The sequence below is a fragment of the Lasioglossum baleicum genome, chromosome 3 (genome assembly GCF_051020765.1).
Source record: "Lasioglossum baleicum chromosome 3, iyLasBale1, whole genome shotgun sequence".
NCBI classification, from domain to species: Eukaryota; Metazoa; Arthropoda; class Insecta; order Hymenoptera; family Halictidae; genus Lasioglossum; species Lasioglossum baleicum.
The window spans coordinates 13,050,903-13,068,573 of NC_134931.1; the positions used below are offsets into that span (position 1 = coordinate 13,050,903).

At 41.8% G+C, this 17,671-nt stretch overlaps 1 protein-coding gene across 22 annotated transcripts in view; it reads left to right on the forward strand.

Moving 5' to 3' along the window:
• LOC143221949 (uncharacterized) overlaps window positions 1-17,671 on the forward strand; it is a 291,787-nt gene that overhangs the window by 178,999 nt on the left and 95,117 nt on the right. The window lies entirely within an intron of this gene.

Sequence of the window (17,671 nt, forward strand, 5' to 3'; positions counted from 1 at the left end):
AAATGGCACTAAACACGACATATATATTGAACTGGATTTAGTGGTTTAATACAGGCCTGGGCAACTCCGAGAGTCGATGACGTAGAATCGGTTACCCCCTCCCGGCCGACATAAAGATAGGAGCGCGTTAGTGGGGGTAGCAGATTCTACGTCATCCACTCTTGGAGCTACAACCGCAGTCCGTGTTTACACGCGCCGTTCTTTTTTACATATGTCCAGCGCGATTGGCGAGATTACAAAGAAATATGTAGTATCTATACGATCTAAGAGACACAGCACGGACACGTGCGTTTCCCTGAGATCAAGGATTGACTGTTTTCACCGAATAACCTCAAGTATTTTTCATTTGTATTTTTTTTCTCTGTCTGTCGATTTTCAAATGAATTAGTTTGTGACATGTTTTACATCAATTTTTGTCTGATTTAAACTGTTACGAAAATCGATTTTTGATCGTCGTTAGATCGTTTCACCTGAATGTGGCAATGAGGACGTAAGAACGCCGGCCGTCTGGAATTGGCACAGTTTATGACAACAGAGGCGGATATTACGCGAGCGAAATCGGCGGCGCTAGACAGATCCGGCGGCTCGATCGTGCCACGACACCGGTAAGAATGGGTCTCACGGGCGTCGGCGGACACGACTGATGAATAATTCATCGACGTTTTAGATTCGAGATAAATTTCCGGTCGGGAAAATTACTTTCGCAGTCAAATCGACCGTAAAAGATCCCCGGGGCCGATGATCTGCCAGCCGCCGCCGCCGCCGCCCTCGCCGTCGTCGTTGTCGTTGACAGGATAAAATTGCGCCGAGCGCTACGCACGCGATCGCTCGCGTAATAAGATCGCGAAAGGATTTGATAACGAAGTTAGCCAGCGTTCGAAACGCGATAACTCAGCGCTATTTCCCCAAACACCGGCTGCAGGCCCGGCGCGCGCGAATCTTGGCTCATCTCACCGATACCCGTCAATCATCGTGCCAATCGGCCACTACGCCGATGTCAATCGGCCGAACAATACCTTCCAGCGTATCGCCTGCACGATCGAGTCGCGCCAATTTCCGCTCGAACGGCGAACCTTCAAAGAACGTCCATCTAGTCTGATAGCACTGTCCGACGCATATTTTGTGTCCCGATAACCAACAGGCGGTTCTTATCGAGCTCCACCAGCTGAATACGAATGCGAAACCGTTTCTATCCGTGGCCTTCGGTATTCGTGAAACCTCATTTTACAGGAAAACTCGAATTTTCCATTAAATTGGTAACTATGACCGCCTCACGTTCTTGAACAGAATTATTCGAATGGGTGTCTGCAAGAAGGGCCTATGTATTTTTCAGCTCCTATAAAATTTAAAAACCTGACGGTGGCCCTTCTTCCGGACACCCATTTATTTGTTACAATTGTGTACAATTATCAATTTATAATTGAAATATGCCCCATTTGATTCAATTTGCCATGCTTCAGGTAATTTGCCAATTCTTCGGCGGTACGAGTTGATTATTTTTGCTATATTACTGAAGTTAAGGCGGTAGACTCGTTTCTAGGATTGCAACGGTGCGGAATTCGCATTCTCATTTCTCGATAATACAAAAAATGGGGGTTTTCAGTAGTCAAAAACGCTAGATGAAAGATCGATCCAGGGCGCTATCGCCCCTAAAAGTCGCATTTGAAGGTAGCTATGAAAATAGCTCGTAAACTAAAAAGTAGGACTTTTGAGGGCGACAGCGCCCTAGATCGATCTTTTATCTACTGTTTTTGGCTACTGATAAATCCTGTTTTTGTGTTATTGGGGAATGAGAACGCGAATCCTGCACCCTTGCAATACTGGAGAAAAGAGTCTACTCCATTAAGCGCAACCAAAATTGGACATTCCGTTTCAAGAGAAGATATATTAAGCTACACTTGTCAAGAATCCATTATCAGCATATTGCTTGAAATAACGAAGATATTTCGTGCAGATAAAGTTCGCGAGGCACGTTGTATGTACATATATTGATAGAATCCTAAAGCCTTTGCTAAGAAAATATGTATTATACTATCTCCTCGTTAGAATGTCGCTTTGTAGGTCACCATGAAGTTGCATCGACAGTTTTATGCTTGCCTGTCAGAACAGTGACAAGTAGACTGCAGAAGTTTTACAAAGTAGTATTTTTATTAGACGGATCTGACATTGAATGAAATTCAAGACGTTTAAGTCTTCGATGAACCTCGACTTAGCAAACACATCGTTTAGAATTAATAACTTGAACGAGCACTGCACACAGCAACATATTGACGTTGTGTACTCTAATTATTAAATGAAGATTCCATACCACGCATGATCCAGCAGATCCATTTCAACTAAACATGACGTCGGACTTCATGAACACGTTTCATGTTACCATTCAGTATGCCAGCAACAGAATCACAGGCCATCAACGAATACCTATCCTTCATCAGAATATTGAAACAGGTTCCAGTAATTAGTATGCAAAATCATTGGAAGCTCAAAGGAAACAACAGTTCCCTTTAATTAAACATTACGGGTCCACTTCTAAATCGGGTTATGCAATTGAATTGAAAGACACTGTTATAATATCACGGAACGCAAGATGTCCCGTAACTGGGGGAAATAACGTCAGCGCTGAGAATTCGCCGGAATAAGAAAAGAGAATAAATTCAGAGCTGAAAAATTCTCTCTCTTTGCGTTTCTCCTATAAGAACTAAATTGTTTTCATGCCACCTTTATTATAAAGATTCTATAATACCTGTGCCGTACAAAAATACTTTTCGAAGAAGTTCCCGAGGCTAGCATTCCTTTCCACAATAAAAATTCCACGAGAACAGTTGTCGCAAAAAAAGTGGGTTTAAGGATTCAACTATCAATAACTACGTCAATTTCACGAATTTAATCAAATCCTTTCGCGCACATCTTTCATTCAGAAGAAAAGTGACATACGTTTAAAAAAGGAAATTTTACAGGAGAGCCATTTTTTTGTAAATTACCTAAATTTTTGTACAACCAACTTAGAAATGTACATCAAACTTTATATATTTATTATTATACTTGTTTTAGAACTATATTTTGAGTTTTATCACTTTTCTTATGAATGAGCGACATATTCTACACAACTCGTATAAATATACTTTATTATTAATAAAATACTTAATAAATATTCTTTAAATAAAGAAAGTGCAGAATAAAGAAGACTAGATTTTTTTGAAATTGCGGGGTATATGAATGTCTGTATGGCTCGAGCCTGGTGCAGAGAGCTGATAATAATCCGATAGGAAAAGGGAAAATTAATTAGATCCGTCAGTTCTTCGACGAAAGAGAGGATAGCTATCGGGACCGGAAACGTGGGGTAAGAGAGCGTTGGGCGGGGGGATGAAAGGGACTCAAGCCGGGTCAGACGACGATCCAGGGATAATCTTCCTGATCCGTTTATGCCGTGGATTTCGATTCAACCATCGCGGAAGGCCTCGCGAGATATTGTGTTCTCGTTTGCGATTCACGAATTCCGGCAGCGCCGCCAACAATGCCGGGATTAAGACGCACAAACGAACCATCGCATCGGTCCCGGTTATTCTAGGTTTCCATTCAACTACATCGAGTCATACCCAACCCGGCGTGGACGCCAACGTCCGAAATGTTTCATACAAAATTGCACATTCCATTAAAAAAATCTTTTACTTTATCACCCGGAGTATTTTCGTTATTCCAACGACATTATACACAAATACGCGAAAATGTTACAAATGAAAATTGTAGCATTCAAAGAAGCTCACAATGTGACAAGCAACGTCGACTTTGTTTTCTCTTTTTAAAGATGAAATGCAGTATTTGGTAGAAAAAAATTGTATTTCATTTTTAAAAAATTTTTATTCTCACTGACGTAGCTTGCGAATTTCTGTCATTTTATCTTTATGCAAGATAAAAATTTTGTACCTAAATTACAATAAACTGGAGTGAAACAGAATTTTATTTTTTTTTTCGTAATATGTTTACTAGGTTGAAAATAATATGACAGTATTTTTACATTTTTCCAATGGTTTTACTCGTTTAAAGTACACCTACTTATTTTTGTCATAAATTCGTGAAATCCTCTGTGTAGTAATCATTCACGTGTTTCGAGCAGTATCTACTCTGTGATATGATAATTAAAGGAAATTAGTGTGACTAACCTCATTATTCAATTAGTCCCGATCTTCTCTAGCGCTCGTATCCCGGCAAAGTAATCGTCACCGACGGAATTTGCCGTTCGACGTATCGTTGACTTCGTTGGTGCCAATCAAACGGCACTTCGACGCAAGCCTGATTCGCGAATTAAGCACACGAATCTGCTTCTCACTGACGGTAAGGGGATTTAGAATTGAGTTTGTCGGTGAAAGCGAGTCGTTGAAGGGAGAAATGAGAAATCATTGCATTTCTAAATGCGTGTATTCAACGTTGAAGTGGCGTTTACGCCTTCTTAAACGGTATTTAGGACGTAAAGTAGTTTATAAGAGGAGTGAGCATACGTTCAGAGGTGGATTCGGAACGTAAATAGAAGAGAAGATTATTTTGAAGTAAACTGCAGTATTCTCTGATAAGAAATTTTGTGCAACTATTCCCTTGAAGTTTTCATGAAACTTTCTAGGTTTGTAGGGAAGCCAGAAACAAGCGATGTTTTTTTTAACAGCAGAAATTCAAGTTTGAGGGGTGAAACCACTCTCTGCAAATGACCACTCTCGAAACTATCTCTGAGACTATTAAGGATGGAAATATGGTTTGAGTGTAGAATTGTACTGGTTTGTCCGTACAGTAAATACCGGAGATAATTTCCTAGAAAACTGTGACTTGTAATTAGACTCGAACTTAGACTAGGTATATATTCGAATGCGAACACTTTGAAAAATGTCGCAATTGTATTATCTGCTTTCGTTGAAAATTATACATATATCGAGAGTATTCGATTACATTCATTTCAATTTTGAAACTTCTCATCTCTGAGCTCGAAATCAGTTTCTATTGGGTTGGCAAGAAAGTAATTGCGATATTTTAAGGTGAAATAGAGAGCCAAATTTTTTATTCAAGCAATGAACTTTCATGAATAAGATATTTTCCCTTTTGTTCGATGATTTTTTGCCAAAATGAATAAATAAGAAAATACCTTACTGATTAAAGATTCATCGCTTGAACAAAGAAATTCGGTTTTATTTTACCTTGAAAAATCGAAATTACTTTCTTGCCAACCCAATATAATCTGAATACTTTGTACATGAAAAGAAACACGACTCCATGCGAGTTGTAATCGAATATCATAAAGCGAAACTTCCTCGTTAATTACTGACATTACTATTGGGCTTCTCGTCTTTAATTCACTGCATGGAAATTGAATATCACAAAGTGAAACTCCCTCGTTAAAATTATTTCAGTTTTATTAAATGTATGGTGGATTGAATCTCACTCTTAATCATTATTGTATTATAGCGTAGTTATGCTCCTGGAAATTGATCTAACAGTGACGAAACGTTGCTGCGGTGCTTCTCAGTAGTAATTTCAGAAGCAATTTCGATTGAAAAGCTACCCGCTTAAACGGTGTCGCGGTTCAACGCGCTTCGATTGTTCGCAACTGTGCACCGTAGAAACATGTGTTGTTTCGCCCTGTCTTTTGTTTGGACGGCGACCAATCTCAACTTAGGGAGCGATACTTTAGACGTTTTGTCCTATGAAATTTGTTATGCTTGTTGCTACCTTTACCCTGCAGTACAATCCCTTTTGTGTCGTATGTAAGTGAAGGACCAACGAAAAACATTGCAAGAGTAGTATGCCATGGAGACGCCCAGCTTTTGTAGTGATTATTACTCTGTAGGTTTTTACACATGTTTAACGAATGTTATTTAAAACAGCTCAACAGAGTACAAATTTTATGACAAATATACTCAGATTTAATAATCAAGTAGACATACTTGTTGAAGTATCGCGGTTATAAATCTTGACATGACTAGTACAGTAAATCCTTGATCTAAGAAAAACATGCACAAATAAATTAGTGCATGCCCCATAAAAAAATAATGAAAAATAAAAAGTTTTGCGACTGTAGTTTCGTCTATCTGCTTTAACAAATTACATGTTAAATGTGCTGATACCTTCGTTTAAATATATACTTGTGCAGTATCAATACAGTATGATTAAGAATTATTCATATGGGAAATTAGCTCTTGCATTTTGTTATTAATGCGCAAATATTAATTTCCATTTCACCAAATGAGTTACTCTGATTTTGGAATTGCTACGGTAATATACGAAATGAAATATAAACAGATTTTGGGAATGACAAATATTGATGCTGCGTCAAACATTCGTTCAATGGAAGCAATCTCAACGATTCGGGCATCCATTCGAAGCGTTTGCGCGCCCTTACCTGGCTGAACTTTTAATTTCAGCCCGTTCCGATTCCCACCGCGCAAAAGTCACCGTCAAATGGAAGACTAGGCCCTCTGCCTGTGGAATTCCAATAGGAACTCATCGGTTGAGAAAACTACTTCGCGTAGCCGCCGATTCATCTTCGCGAGATCGCGTGTTTGCCAAACTTCGCCACCTCCTGAACGAAAGGATCTCGCGAGAGCATAAGAAAAGTAATCAGGATCGCAACCGGTCGGCGAAACTTTTTCTGCCCACTTTAATGGAGAAATCGATACTCGACAGAATTTTACCGGGAACAAAGAAATTCACTGACGTGTCGAAACGTTCCTCTTCGAAATAATCTATGGTAATCCGTGTTTCCACTAACAAATTGATTATCGCCAGATATTATGCATTTATGCCAAACCGAGTAGGTGGAACACGAAACAGTGACGATATGAACAGATTTCAAGAATCTCAATATACTAATTGTAACTTGTTAAATTTATTAACGAAAGAAACATTTTTATTTTTGCATGGTGACACAATTCTCCGTCTCTAAATATTAATTTTGTTCATAATACAGTTGTGGATATTTCGGGGATGATATTTCGACAGTCAACAACGCGATGATAACGTTAATATGTGGTTAATTCTACTAATCTGGTTATTGTTTCGAAGCACAATTACTGATTTCTGTCGTGAGCGCATAAAGTCCTAGTAATAATCGTCAGACACAATATTGATCCTAGTCATCCTAAATTGAATGCTTAATCTTTCCGATCCTAATTCCTAGATGCTCTACACACGTGGTGCGTAATACCCCGCTAATGATTCAGGCGTATCATCGAAGGTTTATGTGCATCCTGTCAATTGAACTTCCAAAGTACACGGGTGAGAGCGTACGCTCGCGCGTTAATAGTTTGGAAAGAATTATTCGACCGAAAATTATGTTATTATAACTACGAGATACACGGAGAATCGCTATCAGCAAACGATATTTAACGTTCCAGCCTCCGCGTAGGTCTCGAGCCTGCAATTCTGAGACTCTTTTATTCCTCTTTCTCGCCGTTTACGGAGAAAGAATCGCGCGGCCTGCGAAACTTTCCAGTTTGGCCTAAGGCCTCGATAAACCAGTTTCGAAGTTTTCACAAGACCCGCGATTTTTCTCTTCACGGCATCTTCGCGCGTTGCGCTTAAAACTCTCTGCATTTGAAATTTCTCGGCTACTCGTTCGACTGGAGAACGCTGTTGCGTGAAAAAAATCGGTTTGAACATTTGAAACCGATGCAACGTTATACAGTTGGTAGAGTTTAACATAACCGTTAATATAAACATTGAACATATTCTCACTTTGTAATCAGTTCTAGTCGTGATATCACAATGTGAAGATATTATGTCATCATTGTTATATTCAATTTGTTTAAGAACTCTGCTATTTAATCCCGAAAATCAGTTCAGAATAAAGTTTGTAGAGTAAATACTTGGTGCTACTTGAACGTAAAGTATATCCCACGAGAGAGTAACCGTGTTTCACGCAGCTTAGAAGATGGTGGGGGCGCAGCTAGCCTATCATCTCTCACTGCACTACCCACTCCCCACTTTTTTGAACCAATTAGGGCGAAGATGCGCAAAGACGAACGAAAACTGGTCTTTCCGCAGGGTTACTCTCACGTGGGATATACTTTAGAAAAAGACAGCGCGCGTAAACTCTGTCAATTGAAGCAGGTCCGCGGGCAACTGGTGCTCTGAGCCTGTCGCTACAGGCCGGCTCACGGTCGCTGGCCGAATGAGAGGAGCCGATTTGTTAAGATTTTTATTTTTATTTTATTTTATTTCATGGTTTATTTTAATGTGGTCGCATTAGCAGCTAGGTCATTAGCGACCACATGGTTTACAATCAGATATGTCTTACATTTTACTTGTGGAGATAGTTACAGTTATTGTGTACATTGATGTTGGACAGCAAAATTTATAACAGTTTATATAAATCTATAGATTTAAAAAAGAGGAGTACGTTTACAACGTTATCCTCGCTTAGATTTGTCATGGGGTCATTTTTGATGGAAAATCTGGATCTTTTTACAGAGAATCTGGGACATTCGAGTAGAATATGTTGAATACTATTGATCACGGTGCATATTGGGCACTCCGGTTGATTTTCTTTAGTTATCAGGAATTCGTGGGTGTATCTTGTGTGTCCTGTTCGGATGCGGGTCATTTAGGGTTTCGTAGACATTTGATTTTATTTTATGTAATTTGGTTTGTTTGCCGTTAGTCCAATTTGTATTCCAAAGATTTACGATGGCTTTTTCAACATATGATTTTGCATCAATTAAGCTGATTTTACAGTTTTCGTCCCAAGATGGAAGATTGCACGCTTCGTTTGCGGCTTTGTCAGCGGCTTCGTTACCAATGAGGCCTGTTAAGATTTTGTTCATAACTTTTATCGACAGAATATTCGGGTAAAGTTTTGCGAAATGAACTAAGAATAAGATGCCTTGATAAGAATGAATATTTTCTAGCAACTGTGTTCGCGAGCTCTGTTAATACCGTAGAAAAACACCTCGCAAGTCCCGAAGAGGGTAATAAAGTCTTCCCTGAGCATGGTACACAATTTCGCGAATCTTTTTCCATTCGTCAGATATATCCGCGGGACTCCGTTGGTACGGTTCCAAGTGGCTCATGAAAAAGTCGTCGGACAACTGGGCTAGATTTAGTGGTGTCTCCTAGCGTCGATTCCTTTTTCGCGAGTTTACCGCTAAGCAAGACGTATCGCAGCTCGTCGCCGGCTTGTTTAAGCCGTTCAAACCGGAACTAATTCTCGAGAAATCGCCCCGGCGATATACCGCCGCGCCGGTTTTCCTTCGTCGCGGTGCAATGATCATGAACTAGAAAAGACTGGTTTCGATATTCTGCATAAATTCTTCCCGTGTGTACTACTCCTTTCCGAGCACTGATCGGCATAGTAATTAGTCGGCATAATTGATCTAGTTTATACAGTTCGTAAATTCTTCGATAAGGCGTGAAACGCTTGTTTCTTTCCGCTGTCAGGCGAAACTGTGTTGGATGCAGACATACTTTACATTTACATACACAAATTCTATAAACATTTTAAAATGTCGATCGTCCAAATTATTATCAAATATCAATTATAATCGAGGACGGTAACATGAAAATTTGTATGAAACTCATTCGCCAATATTGGTCGGCGTTTCAATCCTGCGAATTTCACTCTTTGTTGAGTACCTTCGTCCTGGAAATGTTTGCGAGCCAGTGACTTCTGCATATCTGGTAAAACGGCAGTATTCATTTGGTAAAACAGCAATTCATCGTTAAAATTACTCTTCCACATATTTGTCTCTTCGTACACCAAGTTACGCTTCAAACGAATATTCATTCGAACGTTTGGCCGATGAAGCGTAGGTCTATTAAGCGTTGCAGGCCTGACGAGAGGTATGATGGGCCTATTAGCTATTCCTCTTGCGTTTCTCGATCCACTCCTTACATTTAGAAACATTTTATGCTGCGGGGGCCTTAGGCGTGATAGTTCTTGACATACTGAACATTTATGAATACGTAATCAGCATCTAATTGAATGGTTCTGGCTTGCAGACTCCTCTTTTATCGTTTTACTTGTAGGATATTATTATCGGTGCCGCGTGAATTTTAATATTGGAAATCTTGTAGTACGTTTCTGACCGAGCCGATTCATTATGCGCGGGTTGAATTGTGAACCGTTATGTGTATTAGTCATCGAATTCTTGTATTATTAAACAAGTTGTGCTCATTTTGTGTGACTTTTATGGGCAATTGGTGTCACGCTGAACGTGTCGAAGATAGAAAGAAATTTCTATTTGGTCCCAGTTTCACACAATTCGCAGCATCTGCTTGCTTCGATCTCCGGCATAGTCAATTTAGCTCCTGTTCCAACAGCTGTAAGAAAGTGTAACTGGATTCGGACGAAGCCGGGTTTACGACGGGACGATTAATTTGACACGGAACAGCCGTCCGTCGAGACGGTAACATCGTGAACCGAGTTTCCATCCGAAACACTTGGCGCCCGCATAATGCATTTACGCAAGGTCAAGTATGACCCGGCGAACATAACTCTTTTCTGGGTCACGTCTGCCAGGTCCAGACCCTGGAGAAGTTCGACCAAAAAATGAGAGCGAAGATGTTTAGTTTTTAAAATCGTTTAAAACGGTGCCAGAGGCATCGTCTCTAGATCTAGACAAGAGAAAACATTTTCGACGAGGAACGGTCAGTTCGAGGTTGAGGTATCCATGTTAAAAAATATGAATAGTATCCCAATATCTGGATAAAATATATGAACAATATCCGAGTACCCTTTCTTTTGTTTTCTAAAGACGTGCGGAAAAGATACTTTTACGTACACTCCAGAAGGGGTTGTGTGGGACTCGGGTGACACAGGTGTTCGGTGTCCCCAATACCCACTAAAACACCGCACGTCTAGGACTTCTCAAACCCTTTTCTCTCCCTCTTATGCCCTAAAGATCAGTCAGGGCCTCACTCTTCGTATTTCTCCTGACTGTCCTGCAATTAATATCCGACTAGCCTGAGCTTGGTCGAAAGTAGCACACTCCCAGGAAGTCTCCAAGGAGCAGTGAGCGACTCGTCAAATTTCAGTGATCAATAAGTCCACGAGGACCGTCGATATACAGGTGAAAAATGCTTGGATTATAGAAGGAACGTCTCGGACGAGCGATATGGGTCTATCGGGGTATGACATCGGGGTACCCGAGGTTCTTTGGCTCGGTAGCCCCATGAGGAAAGTCTCCCCTGGCTCGATAACCCTCGACGATTGGTCTTTGGGCTGGTTCACAGAACCGGCCACAATGCAGGGAACAAAGGAGCTGCGGCGTCGACGTTATCGCGATCGAATAAAAATGCCGAAGTCCTTCGATACACTTGACATAAATCTCGGGGCCGATAACGGGGGCTGCGGTAACGAGCGATACGTCCGATCGTTAATGCCGGGTTACAGAGTTCCAAGGCGCACTCCGGCCATTTCGCGGAACAGTTTCCAATGGACTGATCCCGTACCAGCAACCTCGCAGCTTCCTCTTCCAAAAGGTTCAGTTGTTTATTTTCGTTCCGGGCGAATTTCGACTTGGACCTGGATGGATGAAGCGACGACGTTGATCCTCGGCCACGGAGAATTACTATAGAATGTCGGGGGAATTTTCGAGTCGGCTACCAGTACACGAAAAGAGGATTCTGAGGTTAAGCACTGATTCAGATTGCAACCGAACTGACATTAAAATCGAGAGAAGGGATTTGTGGCTTTGATTTTGAATATTTCTTTTTCACCGGCTTCGGTTAGGGTAATTGAGGATTATTCGAGGTTTAATTGGCTTCTGGTGGTGGATTGTTGGTATCATAGAGATCAAAGTCTGGTATTTATAAATGATTCGAGAGTTAACAGAGGGTTAACTCGTCCTTTTTTTAATTCGCAGACTCCACTGAACTTCACTTAACTAGGAATTTCACTAAACTTCCGATGCTTTCTTATGTACCTGCACTGGACTTATATATATATATACATATACTGACTTCTCCTGATGAGGGGTCGTCCCTTTTATAGTTTTATCTATCCTTTGTTCCAAGTCAGATCTTCGTGGGAGTGGCTTGTTTTTTCCTTCGTAATCGTTTTCTTATCAAACTTGTCGTCTGCATCTTTAGTCGGATGGTTAAATCGTGCACCGTGTTTGGTTTCATCTAACAATGTTTTTACAATTTTTGTGCTGAATATGGTCTACGGATGTTTTGTTCCGTCACTCGTTCGCGTATTATATTTCAAATTATCTCTTGTCGCTCGCAAATACGATGATTCATTATTAATTATAACATTAATACAGAAGATATTAAGCAAAATTAAGAAATATTTGTATTCATGATTATTTATATCAATTATAATCATCTCAAGACATCTCAAACTTTCCTACCTTTTTTGACAAGACTGCTGCGATAAAGTAGTCGGATGTCGACATAGTGTATTCAAAATTTCCGATGAATTGTTTACAATGTTATTTCCGACCCTGCTCCCCTGTACGTGTCGAATACTTTTTCGAGGTCCGCATTACACGTACGCTTCATCGGAATCAAGAAACACCACTTGGGGAAACAGTCCTTGTAAACACTGTTAAGAATCCCTCTCATCCCGCGCCACTCTTCCGAATCCCTAAAGTCTACTCTCCGGGATATTGCAGCGGAAGTTCAGCTCGAACATTTCTGTACCGATTCTGCAAGATCGCGCGCCGCTGTTGAAAACTTGGACAACAGCTCTCAGACATCCGGCACTTGGTAACCAGCCGAACCGTGTCCTCTAATTTTTCGGATAAACTCGTCTGCATCGAAAGCTTGCAGAGTCGAAAGGCAGCAGTCTGGAGAGCGGAATGAATTACAGGGAAGGTTTGTGCCGGCAATGTCGGCCCCGTAGCTATGCTTTCGTCGTCGCGTGAATGAAACGGATCCCGGAGGCATGGTTCCGCGATCGATAATCGACGATCTCTCTCGGAACTGTTCACTGCCTGGTAGCCCGGTGCTGGAAAGATTGGACCAGTAATATCGTGGAATATGGACTAGAGATCGATGGCGGCAGCCTGGCAGACCTTCGACTTCTAGACGGGTCTGATACCCGATTGAACTGTGCTTTTACCTGAAATTCGTTTATCGGGTTCGTAGGGTGCACCCGTGCGTTCTATGGCGGCCGAGATACGCCCGCCGCCAATTTCATCAGCGCGACTATTGCGATTCCTACAGCGTTCTCGGGAACGTTTTACTCGACGCAGTCTGATATCCTGCGTACGAAAATTCGTTTCCCCTTTTACTTTTTAACCACGACCAGATTAGGGTCGATAAATAAACTGCCGGTCGTGGAATATCCTCTTTTTCCCATTCTATCTCCTCCGAGTCAACCTTTTAGCTTGTTGTCTAGAAAAGATCTAGCTAGGAGAGGATTGGAGGTTACACAGAGAGATTCTTTATCAAATGAATTGTTTCAGAAAATCATATCGGAGAAACGCGTAACTTCCGCTTTAATGCAGAAATGAAAATCTCGTTTGCAAAACATCAATATTTGCAGACATGTCTCCTGACGCAATGCCCAGACAGGTACAATGGTCCGCGAGAGACAATGCCGCGAGACAGGCGCGTGCGAGGGTGAAACTACCCTCCGTGGTTTTTCCCATCGCCCCCACACTTCGCGAATTCCCCTTCTAAGGAAATGTTATGAGCTGCGACCATGGAGGAGGCTGTTTTATGATACTTCGTCTTTACGGGAGATTTTTATGCGGAATAAGAGTCGCCTTTTCCAATGGAGTCCGTGTTAATCGTCAATGTACTTAATGGCGGCGTGGTGAGAGGCTAAGAGCAGAATATAAAAAGTTTCTGCTTTAACTTGTTTCGAGCTGAATCAATTTGTTTAATACGTTGCTCGAGAAGTGCAGCTCCTTCGAACAGTACTATTTATTAACAGAGTGCAATCTGTAGATGTTAAATAACATTCTCGTCTTTCATGAGAAATAATTCGGACTTTTATAAATGAAGTTACGGCGATACGGATCTGATCATTCTCTCCCTGTTCGTTTACACCTTCATGAATTATTTATTGCACGATTCTGATGGGTTCTAGTCAGGATAAGCGAATAGCGATGACAAGCAAGCGTGCCTTACCCAGCGAAAAAAATTGAACTTGAACGTGTCTCGACGGCCAGGTTTCGTCGTCTCAGCGAGTCGGAGGATAAAATCGCGCTCGCGGATAAAAGTGGGCAACAAGGCTGAGAACGACGTTTCCCCAGATTCGGAATCCAAGGGAGAAAATTGTGTATCGAGGCGCTTTGGCGAGGGTCGCCACAAGTCGCCTGTTATTTACGTACTCGGCCAAAAACACCGCTGCTAGAGTCACGTACACGCGAGGCAGTTTCAATTTTCTCGAGGACTGTTCCGTGTTGCCTCGTCGGCTCCGCGGGAGCAACGTGCTTCGAGCAACATAGCTCATCTTCGAAATATCATTCTGGCCGATGTCCAGGGACCGCCGCGCCGGTACCACTGCCGGCGATGCATTTCTCCGGTCTAATCAAAACGTGATGGACGATGAATCGGTCCCGAAACAGGGTAATAGGCCCGCCGGCGGTCTACGGGGGGGAATCAGCCGTGCGTAAGAAATAGAGTGCCGAAGCATCAGCGCGATAGCTTGTTTAATTTTATCTTGATTCTCATCTGGGTGTCGTGTACACCGTCCGCGTAATTTGTTTCTTACTCGCATGAACTGACTGAGGAGATCAGTTTCGATGTGCTCGATGGAACGTGTGTCGAAGTGAAACTTTCACAAAGATACAGTCACTGACAATTTAAAGTGGACACCCTTAAGAATCGCATAACTTTTTAGAAATTGGACCAAAGGACTTGAATTTTTTTAAGATGTTAGACCGGCTAGTTCGCTAGAGAATAAGTAAATTAAACGTTTGTAGCTCATTGCAATGTTGACCGATTTCGATGAAATTTTCAGTATGCATATAAGTTAACGAAATCTATAAAACGCATTTTTTAAATTATCGTTACGGGCCCAGATAAAAAAGTTGACAAACATCATTTTTAAAAATTTTGTATAATTCCTACCGAATGCAATTGTATTAAATTTTTGTTTACTTATTCTCTAGCGAACTAGCCGGTCTAACATCTTAAAAAAATTCAAGTCCTTTGGTCCAATTTCTAAAAAGCTATGCGATTTTTAAAGGTGTCCACTTTAAATTGTCAGTGACTGTAGTTCTAACGAGGTGCATTCAATATATTTTTAGTGAACATTTTTACAGAAATGAAATTTATAAGATTTGTTTCGTCATTCGTCCCAGCCCCTCAGGTAAACCTGATTTCAATATTTTTGTAAGGATGTTGTAATATTTATCACACGAAATTTTCATTCAAACCGTTTTGTACATTGACACTCGCTCAACTGTCATAACTTGGCGAGTTCATCGCAAACATTACAGAAAAACGCTCTGAATAACTTGGAAGGTAGATTAAAGAATTCTAAACGCGCGAGTGAAACCGAGAAAGCTTATTTAACATCATCCGCACAAGAACTGCAAAAGCCTACTTTTTACCCTGAAAAAGAGACATTTGCCATGTCAGGGTTGCCGTTGCTACTTCAAATTAGGCCACTTTCCCGCATTAGGACCGATAATCTAGCAACCGGACGAGTCGAGTGCAGTCACGAGAAAGTATTAATGTTTAACAGCAAAAATAACATGACTGGACCGTGGAAATCGAAAAGCGGCGAGTTTCCGTCGAGCATTACACTGACGAAAGGTGAAACGAGCTATGCTAAGAATAATCTGGTTAATGTATGCTCGTAGAAAATACCCGTGAGCTCTCAGCTCGGCGGAGATAGAGTGATTTCCAAGGTGGGAGCGTGTCCCGATGATGACGAATGAGGCATGAGAAGCCTGAGAAGAAGGATGTTCCATCGGAAGACACTCGATCACCGATAGGTGTCATTGAAATGAAACACGGGTCTAGGGAAATTACTATACATAGAATATCAGAGGGATTTTCGAGTCAAGGATAACAGTACACGGAAAGAGGACTTTGAGGTTAACCTCTTAGCTGTGCAGCTCGATTTTTAAAGTCGGTCAGAAAATATTTCAAACGACGTCGAGGTTCTATTATATCGTGGATTAAAGAAGCAAATATGATCTGAACCGTATCGCGTTTGGTGTCGTTTCAATCAGGAAAGCGTCACAAATATTACTGTAAAAGTTTCAAAACAGTTTTATCATATAATTTATTTATGTACGTTCAATACTATCGACAGGAGATCAAGGAATAGAGTCTGTACACTGTACACGATATTAGTGACATGTCGGTCCCGAAGTTTCCGGCGGCTGCATCAAGGCTTTGCCGTAATCTGACTAATGTGCGCCTCTACGAACAGCATAAGCTCGCAGTTCGGTGCGGAAAGAGTGATTTCCTAGGCAGAAACATGTCCCGCCGTTGACGAATGTAGTCTGAAAAGCCTGAAAAGAAGGATGCTCGTGTCGGAAGACACTCGTTCATCGATAGGTGTCATTGAATCGGAGCCGATACCGATGTAAAAAGCCTCGGCTGCGAAAGGCTCGCCGAGGTGTGCGAGCATCGCGACAAATATGGAGGCTCCGGTACCCGTGGAGCTCGATATTCGAGGAATTAACGAGGAGGCGAGACGAAGCGCGCGCGTGGTATCGATTCCGCTCCCTTCTATCGGAAGAGAACGCGACAGCTATTATATTTATTTGTTTCTTCTCGCGCGTAGGCGGCCGCGTGTCGTGAAATCGACTCAGCCGTAAATTTCCGGCCGCGTGTACGGAGAGAACATCGATAAGTTGTGGAAGATAAGGTGCTCGTTCGAGCGCGTGTGCTTTAATTAGGCGGCTAGAGAGCGTGGCCGGCGAGAAAATGGAAAATCGATGCGCCAGAAGCTTCTGCCGGGAAACCGGGGTATCGTAGCCGAAATTCGTGTCGGTTCATTAGTATTATTAGTGGAATTTGTTCGGTATGAAAGAGATCAAAGGGTTAACAATAGAGTGCAGCATAAAGTGTACGTTGAAGTACGATGGGTTGCGAATATTTCATTCTGTTTAACCTGAATCATGACTAGACTGTGCAAAATAAAAATTGTCCGAATTTCTTTCTCCCTTTAATAATTTCAGTAGGTCGAGATTCTTGAAATCAATTTTTTTTGAAAATCAATCACCAGAATACCCCCGTAAGTGGCGACAGCAAATCGGATTATTCGCCGATGATGCAACGCGTGCGAGAGTATTTGGCTGTGGAACGTCTCTTGCGAGAACATCCGTGCTTCGGGAGAGCCCTCGAAACGATCGGAACGAGAACACAGGGGACGATGGAAAGGAAAACAACGTTAAGTGCCTGTGCCTCTGTCAGTTTTTCATCGACCGCCGCAATCTGCTCCCGCTTTGCACACACAACCGCAACTCTCAATCGCGATCAACGGATGTCGTTTTTCCCACTGAACCGATATTAATGTTCGATAATTAACCCCGCGTTCTGCCCGGGGATTCGGGCCGGCTGCTTTGCGCTTCGAGTATCTTCCACTCGACGGGACTACTTTCGCGATTATTGAAGTTTCCCCTGATGGCAACTTTTCTTCGATGACAACAGCAGCATTGTGAACGCTACCCGACGAGCAAAGCTGCTTTGTCGAGCACCGGAATCGGAACTACGATTGTCGATAGTCCTTGTCGTCGTTAGCTGGCCAAAATATCGCTGCATTCTTTGATCCAGA